We start from the raw sequence: 15,099 nt of genomic DNA on the forward strand, positions 1-15,099 counted from the left end.
CATGTACAAGTCTCTCTGAAATTGCCCAAACCAGCTTAGAGATAAGGTTTCTTCTTGGTACCTTATATAGCTTGAAAGGCTGGTAGATGTAGGTTAATGTCTTTCTGTGACAGCATGGGTTGTCCTTTGTGGCATTTTTTTTCTAATTCAGTAGGTAGGTTTTCACTATTAATAAAGAAAAAAATAATGAAAATAATCACTCAACAACAGTCTGCCCTTAGCCTATGGAGCGTCAAATTTTTTAATCTGTGAAACTAATTATACCTGTAAGCTTTCAACTGTACGTGGTGTCTTGTAGATGTAATCAAAGCATTCTGTGAGGTTATCCACTAGCAAACCTCTTGAGAAAATAATAACCACCTCTTCCTCTCTGACTTAAGGTAAAGAGAGGATTTTTGTGCGAAAATCTTGCCTCACGAGACTGTCAGAGACTTAAAGGCACTAATTTTTTTGCTGTTGTAGTGATACAGCTTTTCTAGATCTCATAATGATACACATATCTAGTGTATTTGTCCCAGTTAGAGCCGCTAACTTCGTGTGGATCCTGTTGTTTAGAATGGCTTATTAGGCAACAAACAATGGGGATTTTTGAGAAGGATTCTGTATCAAGAGCTTTTGGCCAAATTCCTCACTGGTGTGTTTTAAAGTTAGGCAGCTGGGACTTCAGCAGAGAAATCCTTACATGGACAAATAATTGATTAGAAAGTAAGAAACGGAGATTAAAGTCTAGGATCAGTCCTCACAAAGGAAGGAGTTCACCACTGGAGTACCATCAGAATCTCTGATGTTCATTATATTCATTAATGACCTGGAAAATAGGCTTACTGGGGAGATGAGAAAATTTAGTGATGTTAGTAAGTTGTTTAGGGTGTACTAAAGATGAGAGGTGACAAGGAAGATCTGCACAAGACCCTGTGAGAGTGACTGCAATTAAAATGCCAAATGAAATTCAGTGTAAGTGATTGGCAAAAGATGCACATGGAGGAATAATAATTCTAACTTAATCTCTGAGCTGATTGTTACCATTTGGGAGCAAGAGTTTGAACTTAAAAGAGGTAGTTCCATGAAAACGTCCAGTCAATATTTATCAATCAATAAATTAAAAAGGTGTTGTAAAGAGGGTAGATAGAGGAATCAGTTGTTCACTACTGCTTTGATTATAAGAACCAGGTGAGCTCAGATGAAGCTTGCAGGAGCCAGGCCTCAATACAAACTGGAGAGGTGTTTTTTCACCCCACTGGTGTTTGAGCTGTGGGACACGGTTCCAGGGGATGTTGTGGGTGCTGGGAGTTCACACAGGCTAAAGGGAAGAGCAGATGTGTTTTTAAAGGAGCAATCCATTGCAAGTTACTGAGCAACTGAACTGCATATGGCTTGACAACTGCCTGATCTGGAAATGGTTGGACATGGAGAAAGATTCACAGATGTGTGTGTTTTCTGTTTTCTTGTTCCGCTCCCTTGGCTTGTGCTTTTGACGTGATCAGAGGCAAAGAATTGGCCTAGCCCTCCAGACTGGCCCAGTATGGCCTTTTAAACTTTTGGCATTGTGTTAAGTATTGTCATAGGATCTGTCTGAGTGGCAGTAGGGCTGAAATTCCCTAATGCCCATTACCAATCTCAGCAGCAAATATATTTTTATTACTTTACTCAAGTTCCCCAAAAGAAATGAGAGTGCTATTGGGACGGATATGCATGTAGAATTTTTCTGTGCGAGTGAAAGCCTAAATAGGATGAGCTAATCAGAGGATTCAAGCTCTGTGGATGAAGATATAAGATAATTATCTTTTCTGCCTATTTGGCTGCAGTATATAGGAAGCGTTTTGACTGATGTGGAATCTGTCTCCATGAGTATTCATTATAGCCATATGTCTGAGCAGGAGTGTGCTTGCTACCTTTCTGGTGTTTATCCCAAATGTCAGGCTGGTGTTTGCAGTTTGACATATACCTGAAGGTAATCTGAAGCTTACATAGGTAGATTGATTCTCCTGAACGACAGGGAAGTCACTCACATTTAGAAAATGTCATTCATCTCATTTAAACTTGTAGAATCAGGATTATGCTCTGTTGTTTGACATTGCAAAAAACCCCAGGATTGCTTACTCCTTAAAGGTTAAACCTCTATATTGCTGGATGAATTAATCTTTTTGATAGCTTTATACAATCTTTCAGACATGACATAAGAACCTTGTGGATCAGTGAAACAGCAAATCCTTCATTGGTGTTTAGTATCAGGTGTTCTCAAATCATGTTTGGGTATGGTTGGAAGCTTCTGCATTCTCTGTCCGGCTTCATGTCTGTGGACTGAGCATGCTGCTCTTTGAGGGCTGGACATCTTGACAGGGGAGTCTCCAGCTACAACTACTCCCCATAAACTCAGAAAGAGCTAGGTTGCACGGCAAAGTTTCTGGAGAAATTGTATTCCTTATGGCAGGTGTTTTATACACTGTTGCCTTCTATGTTTGGTTTGTTGTGTTTTTGTATTTGTAGATGGGTTGATGAATCTTGTTTTTCTAGCCCTTTTCTTATAGAAACTTCCTTAATACAGAATACAAAATTTTCCAATGAAAAATGGAGAAGAAGGTACTTTGCTACAAATTTATTTGATTTGCCCTAAATTTTCAACTCATTCCACAAGTACTGAATTCACCATTGTTGCCGGAGCTGTGAATCTGGTTTGTTTTCTGGGGCCTTATATCAAGGACTGCATTTCCTTTCAAGCTTTTGAGTGCATGGTGCATGTTGGCAGCCGAACTCTGGCTGCACGGCAGGAAAGGCTGTTGAGCGGCATGGGCTGGCCATAGGAATGGCTGTGAAACAGGGTGTCACGTCCCTGGGAGGGACAGGTGCCAGCTGCGCTGCGGAGGGAGACTTAGTAGAGGCATGTTAGAAAGGTTTTTGCTTTTTCTTAAATGTCAACTTCTCTGATGCTTGTGGGTCTAATATCTGCTCTTCAGAAAATTGTGACTTTTGGACCAGTCATTATATTTAGAAAGAAAGAGACGTTTCGGACTTTAGTTTAATTGAAAGTCTTCCCTTCCAGGTCTGACTGATAGAAAGCCTCCTGGTAAATGTTTCAGGGCAATTCTGGATGAAATGTCTGTCCCAGGACATATTCTTGGACCAGTTTAGCATTTTCACACCCATATCGCCAATTCTGTTTCCTTGAGGAAATACAAAAAAGAAAGTTTATATTCAATATACTTAATCTTATAAATAAGACAGTGTTTTATTTGTATACCTCAGACCTGTCTTGGTGTATCAGAAAGATGGTTAAATGGCAGCTTAAAGGAAGTCCCTTAAGCAGGAAGATTTTTTCCGTCTATTTAAATGCAAGCAGAATGTCAACATAAGAAATAACCATTATGTGCAATAACGAAGTAAATCCTGTTGCTGTCCATACAGCTGTCTTGGCATATTGCCAAGAAGAATAGATGCATTTCCTGCAGGAGAAGACTTAACAAGAGATGGTATCAAATGCTTAAGAAATGGGCATCAGTACGGATTCTGAATGCTGCACTTAGGTCAGTCGGTATCAAGCTGGAATATGAAAAATGAAGTTTTATTCAGAAGTACTTGTATCAGCAGACATTGTGTTACTACTTTCCGAAAACAAATTACCTATTAAAAAAAATTCCGAATAAGAACATTTCTGTACATGGTTCTGTTTCAGTGTAGCAATACTGTCTTTCACAAGCAATGTTGAAATGGCTGTTGTTTTGAAAAGCCTTTAAGGCTTTACAATCTATACAAGATTCCTTGTATAGATTGTATGTTTGTGTTCCCAGATCTTACACAAACCTCTGACTTCGAGAACGTCAACCTAAATCTCTTTGTCACTGCACTTTGGGGAGAAAAGAGAGGGTAAAAGAGCAGAGTCTGTGGCACGTAGCCTTCATTTTCTGATAAACAGCTTGTACCCAGACGTAGCCCAAGTTACAGGCTGTCTGTCGCTTGTTTAACACCACCCCTACACCCCAATCAAACACTTTAGAAGAGTGCACCTTTAGAAATCAGGCAATAGTGTCACTCAGACTTCAAGAATCTTGAATCGGTTTGGGGGTTTTTTGCTTTCTGTCTTGAATTTCCTGTTACTTGTAAACTTTTAGGACTTAACCAGGCCTAGAGCATAGAGGCCAGAGTCCCTAATCAAGATGAGAAACGTGCTGGATTACCTGCAGAGTAAGAGACAGTTGCCACCTTTTTGAGAGCCTTGGAGTTGGGAGCAGTCTGGGAGTCATATACGTGTTGGGCGCAGTCTAGGAGTCATATATGTGTGCCTGCCTGTAGGGTGAGGTTTGGAAAAGAGAGGCAATGTATAAAGGGATGAGGTAGGAGAATAAAGCAGTCCAAAACTGCATGTATTTTAAGCACATAAGATCCGATGATTGGCTGATTCCCTGCAGACCTGTGTAATGTCAATTTGTGTCCATTGGTAACTTCTACTCAATTGTTGGAGACAAGCTGGATGAGGGTGTGAAAGTCTGACAAGTGGGTAGAAGTTACCAATTCAACTTAGCAGGTTATCACAAAACGTTCTTAAATTATCCATGCATAATTGATCAGAATTGCAATGCTGATCTTGCTATTTCTCAGTCCATGCCTCCTAAACATAGCGTGTGCTTGAACTAAGATTAGACTGATGCATTTGGTTCCCAGCTCAACCATAAACTTAATTTTATAGCAAACACTTTCCTCAGTCTGCCCTGTGCCCCAGTGTCCTTCTGTAAAATGGGAAGAACAGTTCTTTATTTCATGGGATTGCTATAAATGTAGAAGTTATAAAAAATTTGTGATATAGTCTGTTCTTGTAATGATAGAGTTGAGGAAAAGTGTTATTTAATCAATATGTTACATTCTGGCAGCGCAAGAGATAAAATATGAAGTATTCCTTATTTCGTGCATCTTGAGCTTGCAGTCCAATTTGTGAAGAGCCATCAGTGGCCACGTATATGTGTGCATGTGTACTTCATATCTCATACCTCGTATTAGATGTAACTTATGCCTTCTCTTTCTCTCTCACATTTTGCTTTCTACAGTTGTTTTCTACAAGAAAAGCTGGCATATGATGATCCAGCAGGCAGCATAGTTCAGTTCTATTGTTGTTGGCAAGCAAGGAACACAAAAAGCCCTTTCTATTACCTGTGTTGTTAATGCAAGAAAATATTCAGTTGTGCCAATGTCAACAATTCTTGGTATCGTACAAAACGCTGAAGTAGAATACAGTTATGAGTAATATATAAACGGGTAAGAACAGCCTCTCAGAAATCTTTTGTGGATTGTTGCCTTTGTATTTACACTGGAATTGTCGCTTTAGTGTGGTATCTGTGTGGTCATATATAGCTTTAAAGTGTAAAGGTGGAAAGAGGTAAAAGCGGCACTTTCCTGTGTAGTGTTTGCATTATAGCTTGCAGTTCAAAAGAGGTTTTACAGTAATTTACTGTCTCTCTTTCTTTATTTTTCCTTCTGTCTAGAACCTGTGGTCAAGAGAAATATATGGACTGTCTCATAGTTGTAAAGCTTTGTGGAAAGTGTTCTTGTAATGACAATGTTCAGTGCTTTGCTCCCGCTAGGCTCTGCTCCACGAGGCAATAGGCACAAAGTTTGCATTTTATTGGAATAAGTGACCTTTCAGGTACACAACCGAATCACCATGAAAGCAAATGATGATAACAGGAACCTGAAGGATTACATCTATTTTTAGAGGAGGAAATTATGGTAAGAACAGGGAAAATAGGAATAGGAAAAGAAAAATCTGTAAAAATACTACTTATTTGTCTTGTTGAGACTAGTCAATAACTGCTATGCATAGGAGAATCTGCATTATATTTAGTATGCTTTTGTATCTTCTAGAGGCAACTTCAGAGACTTTGAATTTTCATTTTTACATTGGAATGAAAACAAAAAACCCATATTCTTCATGGAGAAAAAAACAGTAGAGGTCAGAGAAGAACACAAATGTGTGCACCAGCCATGCCCTGTAGCACTAAGGCTTACAGCACTGTCCACAGGTGAGATAAAACCAGCATCATGGCTCAAGTAAGGCATGGGAGTAAGTTTGACCAGTTATTAAAGGTGATGCTGTGGCTCTAATGTCCTGGGTCAGAAACATTTCTTTTCTTAAAATTGTAGTGTAACACACCATACAAGGGTGAAAGCAAACATACCACTGTTAGAAAGACAAACATTAGATGGTCCCTGCCAAATTTATTTAATGTATGGTTTTAGGAAGTTGTCATGGTTTAACCCCAGCCAGCAACTAAGCACCACACAGCCGCTTGTTCACTCCCCCCTGGTGGGATGGGGGAGAGAATCGGAAGAGTAAAAGTGAGAAAACTCGTGGGTTGAGATAAAGACAGTTTAACAGGTAAAGCAAAAGCTGCGCATGCAAGCAAAGCAAAACAAGGAATTCATTCACTCCTTCCCATGGGCAGGCAGGTGTTCAGCCATCTCCAGGAAAGCAGGGCTCCATCACGTGTAATGGTTACTTGGGAAGACAAATGCCATCACTCTGAGCATCCCCCAGCTTTATGCGCTGAGCATGACATCATATGGTGTGGCATATCCCTTTGGTCAGTTGGGGTCAGCTGTCCCGGCTGTGTCCCCTCCCAACTTCTTGTGCATCCCCAGCCTACTTGCTGGTGGGGTGGGGCGAGAAGCAGAAAAGGCCTTGACTCTGTGTAAGCACTGCTCAGCAATAATGAAAAACATCTCTGTATTATCAACACTGTTTCCAGCACAAATCCAAAACTAAGCCCCATACTAGCTACCATGAAGAAAATTAACCCTGTCCCAGCCAAAACCAGCACAGAAGTCTAGGCTAAATGATGTGCTACTTCCATGGGTTTAATCTGTAAGTGTAATCCAGTCTTCAGTTCTTTTCTTGATGATTTCTTGTTGGCTTTAGAGTTGATTTCGTTTTACTGGTGGTTTAGTTAATACTTCACTTGCTTCTAGTTCAGATGTGCTGATTGCCAAGGTCATGATTTTTTATCAGAAGTCCAGAGGTAATGGGAATTTCATAGCAATTTTAATCACTTTTTTCCTGAAGTGATTTTTTTTATTTCCTTATTGCTGTCATCAAGACAACGTATATTCTGACATCCACTTTAGACCAAGTGAATGACATCTTTATAATCATCAAAGGTAGTAACGGGCACACTAATTTTTCAGTGAACAGTCGGAAGAGACAAAGTGACAGTATGTATGTAACTGTGCCAGATTTCTTCTGGTATCCAGTCATTTGCTTTTGCTTTCCTTTAGGTTTACTGTGACTTTCAGGTACAAATGGAGTGCTTGCTTAATTAGAGTCATTTAAATGCCTGATTTATAAAATAGTAAACCAGAGTTTGTACGTTACTGAGAAGGCAGACAGATTTGTTTCATTTTCTCAAACTAGCATTGAATCACAAAAAATGACTTAAAATATATTAGACTGTAATCTCACTAGTGTATGTTCCTACCCAGTGTGACTAGTAGGGCAAAATGTTTCAAACTCTGTCGATGATAGGCAGCCACAGAATGGTAAGTCATAAGTGTGTTTGGAAAGCGCTTTAATTGTTGGTGCAAATAAGTTATATGGCTGTTACTAGAAGAAGTGCTTCTGCAGAAATACGGTTAATAATATGTTGACATGGAAGTTATGATACCTTATTCACAATCCGGACTTGCGATATGGTGGTATTTCCAAATACGCTTATACGTTATCTAATATATATGGCAATCATTATGTTGCACTGAGAATTGGCTTTACCCTTTATCCCAAGAGAAACTTACTGCAAAAGTCAGATTTGTCTAGTGATGCTTCTTTCTGTATTTCTGACTGTCTTTGTCTTTCTGTCAATTCATGTATATATAAACTATCAGCAGTGGACAACCTTGCCTTTATTTAAGATCACAACTGCTTTATATTTGTAGCCTTCAAATTCTTGGCTATTTTCATGGCTAGAATTTAGAAATTTTTTTTAATTATTTACCTTATTTGTTTACAACATTTCAGTACAAAAGTAAAAAAGAATAAGGCATTTTTTTCTTTCCATTTAAGAAATGTTACATGCATAAGCAACACTTCAGTGCTTTAAAGGCTGCGATGGCTTAAGTTTGAAGGTTTGAAATTTAATATATAAGTGTTTTTGAGGATGGGTGCATGGATAATATGTGCTTAGACAATTAGTTTTGATTTAACTGAGTCATAACTAACCTAAACAAAGACACAAACTCCTCACAATGCAGTAAGAATATCACTTTTAAAAAAAAAAGTGCTCTGTAGGTATGCATTTTCAGATACTTTATTTGGGGGCGTTGCTCTGGGTAGTAAACTGGTGTGACTGAGAAAAAGCTAGGAGCAGATACTTGTTTTCAAGGAGGGAATGAAACCATGGAGTCTGTAAACAACAGGTATAGCATAAACACCAGGGCATTATAATGTATTGGAAACATGATATGTTATCATACTTTAAGGATTATATTGCATTGTAAGGTACACGGTTAAGATCATACGTATGTGGGTTTTTTAAATAATACTTCGTAATATTCAATTTGCTTCTTGGCAGGCCATCTCTCAAGGGATATGCCTGCTATTATTTATTTCTAATAGTTTGTCTTCCGTAATGTAGCTATTATTGTAAGGACAAAGCATTAATTGAGCAGCTGTATAATATCTGATGTCATGCTGGGCTTTTTGTTTTCTCCAAGCTGTGACCACTTCCACAATCAATGGAGCACCTTTGTACCTTAATTGTATTGTTCATGACTCTTCTCTGAGCCACCTACACTATTTTCCTGCTGAGATTCTTAGAACCATAGAATATCTCAGGTTGGGAGGGAGCCATAAGGATCATCAAGTCCAACTCCCTGCTCCTCGCAGGACTACCTAAAACTAAATCATATGACTGGGAGTGTCATCCAGATGCTCCTTGAACTCCGACAGGCTTGGTGTCGTGACCACTTTCCTGGGGAGTGTGTTCCAGTGACCAACCACCCTCTCAGGGAAGAACCTTCTACTAATGTCCAATCTGAACTTCCCCTGATACAGCTTCATTATATTTCCTTGTGTCCTATTGCTGGTCACCAGAGAGAGATCAGCACCTCCACCTCTGCTGCCCCCCTGGAGGAGGGTGTAGACTGTGATGAGGTCACCCCTCTCTTCTCCAAGCTGAACAAACCAAGTGACCTCAGCTGCTTCTGCTAAGTCTTGCCCTCAAGACCTTTCACTATCTTGGTCTCCCTCCTCTGGACATACTCTAATAGTTTGATGTCCTTCTTACTGAGGCACCCAAAGCTGCACACAGAACTTGGGGTGGGGCTGCACCAGTGCAGTGCAGTGCAGAGTGGGACAATCAGCTCCCTCAACCAGCTAGCTATGCTGTGCTATTCTTGATTTCCACCAACATGGAAAGTAACGCTTGATCTTTCTGAGTTGTGTTGATTGCCCAGCACTTGTGTTCCCATCAGTTTTGCTTGCAGTTGTTGATGCTCGTTCCTTTAGGCTGGTGATTCTTGGCATATAATTGCCTTAATTTAATTTGCTTGTTGCCCTCACTTACTTTGTTAGTCATCATCCTGCCTCCAAGAAGTATTACTCACTCAAAATAAATGACTGATGGAGTTTTGTAATCTGGTGAAATGAGGCTATTTTTACTGGGTATACTGGGCAAACGATATTTCTCTCTGTCGTGGTTTAACCTCAGCCGGCAACTAAGCACCACGCAGCTGCTCGCTCACTCCCCCCCCGTGGGATGGGGGAGAGAATCGGAAGGGTAAAAGTGAGAAAACTCATGGGTTGAGATAAAGGCAGTTTAATAGGTAAAGCAAAAGCCACACACACAAGCAAAGCAAAACAAGGAATTCATTCACTACTTCCCATGGGCAGGCAGGTGTTCAGCCATCTCCAGGAAAGCAGGGCTCCATCACGCGTAACGGTTACTTGGGAAGACAAACGCCATCACTCCAAACGTCCCCCCCTTCCTTCTTCTTCCCCCAGCTTTATATACTGAGCATGACGTCACATGGTATGGAATATCCCTTTGGCCAGTTCTCGGTCAGCTGTCCTGGCTGTGCCCCCTCCCAGCTTCTTGTGCACCTCCAGCCTGTTCAGTCAGTAGAGCATGGGAAGCTGAAAAGTCCTTGACTAGTGTAAACACTACCTAGCAACAACTAAAACATCGGTGTGTTATCAACATTGTTCTCACCCTAAATCCAAAACACAGCACTGTACCAGCTACTAGGAAGGAAATTAACTCTATCCCTGCTGAAACCAGGACACTCTCATAAATTTCTGATGTTTCAGTTCATAAAAACAAACAAAAAACATTAATTGAAGGAAGATACAGAAATTAATTTAGGATTCCTCTTTTGGACAGGAAGAAGAAAACTTGCAGTTTCTTGAGGTCACCCAGCCTATTCCTTTATAGGGAATTTGGAATTTATAGGGAATTGGCAGTAGAAGCTTATCTTTTATGTAGGCCTTCTCTTCAGCATAGGTTACACTGCACAGAAGAGGGAAGCCAGAAAATGGCATACAAATGTTCTTTCTGGAGAATGTTTCCTTTTGAGGATTTTAGAAAAAGGAAAAAAAAATGAAAAAAGGTTCTGACAAAATTTTTAGAATACAGTGCAGCCAGTCCTGAGGTCAAAGGTGTGCCGTGACTAATAGAAATGAGCTTACTGAGTAGGAGCGACAGGATTCAGATATGTCAGTGCTTCATATATATGGCCATTAAAATATAATTCCTTTTTTCTCTAGATAAAGATCTCATTCCATTTGTTATTTTAACATCTATGAAAACACAGAGGAAACATGATGAAAAATTTCACAGATGAAAAATATTTTTGGGTACAGTACAGGATTCATGTTGGTATAAACAAGTTGTCCTTTGTTTGGGCAGGAGTGAAGCCTTGGAGATCTATGTCTCAGAATACATTGCTCCTGCTCATTCCTCTTCTATATTCTGTGGCAAAGGAGCTTGATGACATTCAAATGTGTTAAGTACTGCCTGCTATCAATGTGACTTCAGAGTGAAGTTGAGCTTTTTTGGATGTTTTTCCCTTTTTGCGCTAGACATTCTAATAATAAACACCCCAATGAACAAACAGTTCTGTGTTTCTGTTAGGCAGAATGAAAGGGGAACAGGTTTCAACCCCATAGAAATTGGATTTCCTGAGAAATGAGGTATGATTCAAATGAGATAAAATATTACAAATATGCATTGTGCAGTCCAGAAAGATATGTTGATAATCAGGTTTATTTTTCAGTTATAAAGAATTTTATTTGATAATGCAGAGGGAACAGTAGAGGGAGTGTGTACGCCTCCCAGGGTGAAAGGATAGTTCTTTAGTAACCACCTATTGTAGCAGTAGGAAATCTCCTTGGCTTCCATGAGTAACGACCTGGAATGGATAGCTCTAATTCCCTCTTCTGAAAATGCATTGGTAACTTAAAAAGTCCTAGTTGTGCTTATTGAAGCATTTGCAATTACAGGAAATGCCTGTCAAAAGCTCTGCTGTGTGTGTGAATTGCTACTGCTTATAGAGATTAAATTGTTTAATGCACAAAGTTTCTGTTATTCCTTCAAGACTAGAGCTGCAAAAGTACTTTCACAGGGTTTAATTTTTTATTATTTTTTTCAATTTTACATAGCTTTTAGTACTTGAATCAAAATAGCCATTAAATAAGTGAAGTAGTGTATCAGAGAGAATTTTTATTAGTCAAAAGAACAGTAGTACCACATATTTCTTTGTCAAAAACAGATGAAGCTGAAAACTTTCCAGAGCACTCGTAAAGTTGTCACATTTTTTCCTCCTTTTTAAGCATAAATCTTTAGCAAACCATAGAAGAAGTGTCTAATGTCAGAGTTTGATACGGAGGTGTCTCTGAAGAGGTCATGATTTTTCCTGTCAAAATCTCAGTTCTGGTCCCCTGCTACGTAACCTGCTTTCTAACTCCCTTCTTTCCCCTGTTAAGGAATTGCTTACCAAATTCCAGCCAGTGACCCTTGGTCAGTGGAGCTGCTAAGGTGTGTCCCCAAGGCTGTAATCAGGTTGGTTGAACCAATTACAGTAATGTATGATAATTAAAAATCCAGTAGGACTTTGCTGCCTTTCCCCTAAGTATGTCGGGTTTTACACTTCAGGGATTTTTTTAATTAATATTAATTAGTAGTTTTATTTTAACATACAGACTGAGTACTTTTGACCTGGTAACTACTGAATATCTCAAATTTGAACCTCCCCAGTGACATTTTTAACGACTAAGTTTTCAATTAAGAAGTCAGATACATTTTTAGAAGCTTAAACCTCAAACTTAGGAAGAGGTTTTCTCAAACTTTCTTAGAGATTTTTGTGCCCAACATACTGGGAAAAGAAACATTTTGTTTCCTGTAACATGAAAAAAGTTTTTGCAGAATTCTTCTCCCTTCTTCAATACTCCCAAAATGATAGATTTTTCTACTGTTCTTAAACACATGACAAAAACATGACTACTCCGTTGTATCATCAGTATGGTTTTTATATATGTGATTGGTTCGGAAAAAGCAGTAGCTAGTGTTTTCTCAGCAGCTTAGTCAGTTTATAAATTGTATAGAGGACCACTGATTCTGGTGGTCTCCATAAACTACCATAAAATCCAATTTGTTAATTGATTTAATTCCTGTTAAAAAGGACTGATCTGCTTGTCATAGAGGCAATTCTGTCTACTCTCCATTTTAGAAGAATAAAGTAGCATAGTTTTGGTTTCTTTTCATTCCTTTCATTTTCTTATGAAAGGGTTTTCTGGACTAGTATCAGACCCTTTCTTTGACCCTGTCCCAGCTTAACCTTGTCTTTCTCAAAATCTGTAGATGCTATTGGAGAGGAGGTATTCTTCCAGATGGTTACAAAAGTGGGGGAGGTAAGTGGGATTTGTTTTAATTGGTTGATAGTTGAAAGTAATATAAAGGGAGGAGAGAAGGCTAGGAAACAGAGTTGTTTCTTTGTAGCAGGAGGTGTACGAGGGTAAGTAGAAATAGATCAGTACAAACCCGGGCTGGTTTCTGCAAGGAAAATACATTGTGTTTTGTTTGACTCCAGGAGTGACCCGCCCTTTCTGCAAATACCAAACGTGACAGTGGGTGCAAAGACTGAGCTCGCTGAGAGATCAGAGATACGAGTCTGTGTGCGCTGTGGGCATTTAGTTTCAAAACTTTGAAATGTGCTGATCTTGGAGCTCCAGAAGGGCCCAGGAGCTGCCAGGGTACTTTTATCTTTGACTAATGCTGTCGATGGAGAATATTGCTGTCTGGTGCTGCTTTGGAATGACCCACAACCAATAAATTTTTAAAGTGTTACTGAGACAGTGGTTTGAGGAGGTAAGTTTCAGTATTGTTTTTAATGACTTAGCACACGCAAATCTGGCTTCACTATTTGTGCAAAATGAGTGTATACTTATATCTAAAGGAATGAAATAAGGTTTGTTTCAAGTTAGAAGATGCAAAAAGTATGGCTTTGCTTTTCTTGCATTTGTGTTAGTATTCCATAATCAGTCACATAGTCCTGTTTTTTCCTTCATGGAGCACCTGTCCTAGCACAGAGTGGATAGGTTTTATCTCACTATTGCGTGGCCCGTTTTGATCAGGTTGTGGATCGTGCCTTGTTTACTGTATGCTACTCAAATACTACTTATGAGATTAAATTATTTACTTACAGACTTTCCTGTATTGATTATCTCTGTGTTATCTTATGTTTCAGAGACTGACTGATTTTTGGCTTTGTTGTTTGTTGTTAATATCCTTGTAAATAAAAAAAATAGTATTCTCAGTTTATAGCCCAATCTGAGGCTCTTAAGATTTGATAGGTAAGAGTACTCTGTGCCACCTCTCTTCTCAGGCCCTTCTTGCCCTTTATCTCCTCATTCTGTCACCCTGTCCCTCTAGTGCCATGTATGTACATCTTCTGTCTTGGCTGGCTGTAACTCTCCTTCCCTTCTATCCGGTACCAAACTTAATGCCTCGGTTTGTTTCAAACTCTTTCCTTCTAACATGCAGCTTTTTGTCTGCTGCATTCATTTCATACACCTTCTTTTCCTATCTGGTGTGGCTGCCAGTGAAGGAGTTTTCACTGAGGATGAAAGACAGATGATGTCTTTATTTTCATTTCTAGTTGTGGTCTGCTGTGCAACTTCAGGGGAAGTCTTAGCAAAATGTGTATGAAAATGTATCAGCATGGTCCTAATCTTTGGAGATTTTACCTAAGTTTTATGATGACTTTTCTCAGCACCTGTACACTGGGAGGGGGTGCTGATTTTTTTAGGGTGATGTATGACTTGTCACAGTCAAGTTTTCAGGAGGTGGGAAACATATCTTCAACATAAAGTGCATTTTTGTTCAAAGCCTGTGCTTTGAGAGTGGGAATAGAAGAACGTCTCAATGAAACATTGTTTCCTGCAATTCTGAATGTAAAATATGATACCTTACAACTGTTGGGGATTTGAAACAACACCACAAAAAGAATTTGGTCTATTTGAAGTTTTATGAACCTCTTTTTAGTGTCCAGGAACCAAGAGTGCTTTTTCTCCAGAGCAGAATGCTGGGGGGGGACGGACAAAAATTATGCTTATCTGAAACATTTTCTCTTTTGTCTATGAAAGGGGTCAATCTCAAGTCCCAAAATTGTTCTGGTTGCTTAAACTTCTGATAAACTGGACGTTCAGGTCATAATGAGAACTGCTGGGTGCTGCCTGGTTTTGAAGATTTGATCCCTAGCTGCCTATTGATTAAGTCTAATACGTGCTCAGTTAAGAGCATTTAAAATTCTCTTTGGGAAAAGAGGCCGTTTCAGCTTAAATGTCCAATGCACAGTGGGAACTTAAAGGTGATGAGAAGAGCTTTCCTTTTTCTTTCTGATGTTTTCTGTTGTCTTCTCTATTACATGGTAGCAAAGACATTGTTCTATAGAAAATATAAAAATAATTTTTGCGATTGCTGAAAGCTTTCTTTTCAAATTATTAAACCACATAGAGCATTCTCTCAAATGTCTCTCTGAATAATGATGACCCCCATTAAAATAGTTACTGAGTTATTGTTCTGAGTTGCATGACCTACATACACATGTTAAAACAGTGCTATAATT

General features: G+C 39.2%; 1 protein-coding gene across 10 annotated transcripts in view; it reads left to right on the forward strand.

Moving 5' to 3' along the window:
- PCDH15 (protocadherin related 15) overlaps positions 1 to 15,099 on the forward strand; it is an 896,179-nt gene that overhangs the window by 159,473 nt on the left and 721,607 nt on the right. The window contains exon 1 of one of the 10 annotated variants that reach the window (XM_076339475.1): positions 5,991 to 6,008. The exons of the other annotated variants lie outside the window; for them this stretch is intronic. The gene's annotated coding sequence lies outside the window, so the exon portion shown is untranslated. Of the gene's footprint in view, positions 1 to 5,990; positions 6,009 to 15,099 lie in introns of those variants that run through there. 10 annotated transcript variants of the gene reach the window in all.

Source organism: Aptenodytes patagonicus, chromosome 5 (genome assembly GCF_965638725.1).
Source record: "Aptenodytes patagonicus chromosome 5, bAptPat1.pri.cur, whole genome shotgun sequence".
Lineage (NCBI taxonomy): Eukaryota > Metazoa > Chordata > Aves > Sphenisciformes > Spheniscidae > Aptenodytes > Aptenodytes patagonicus.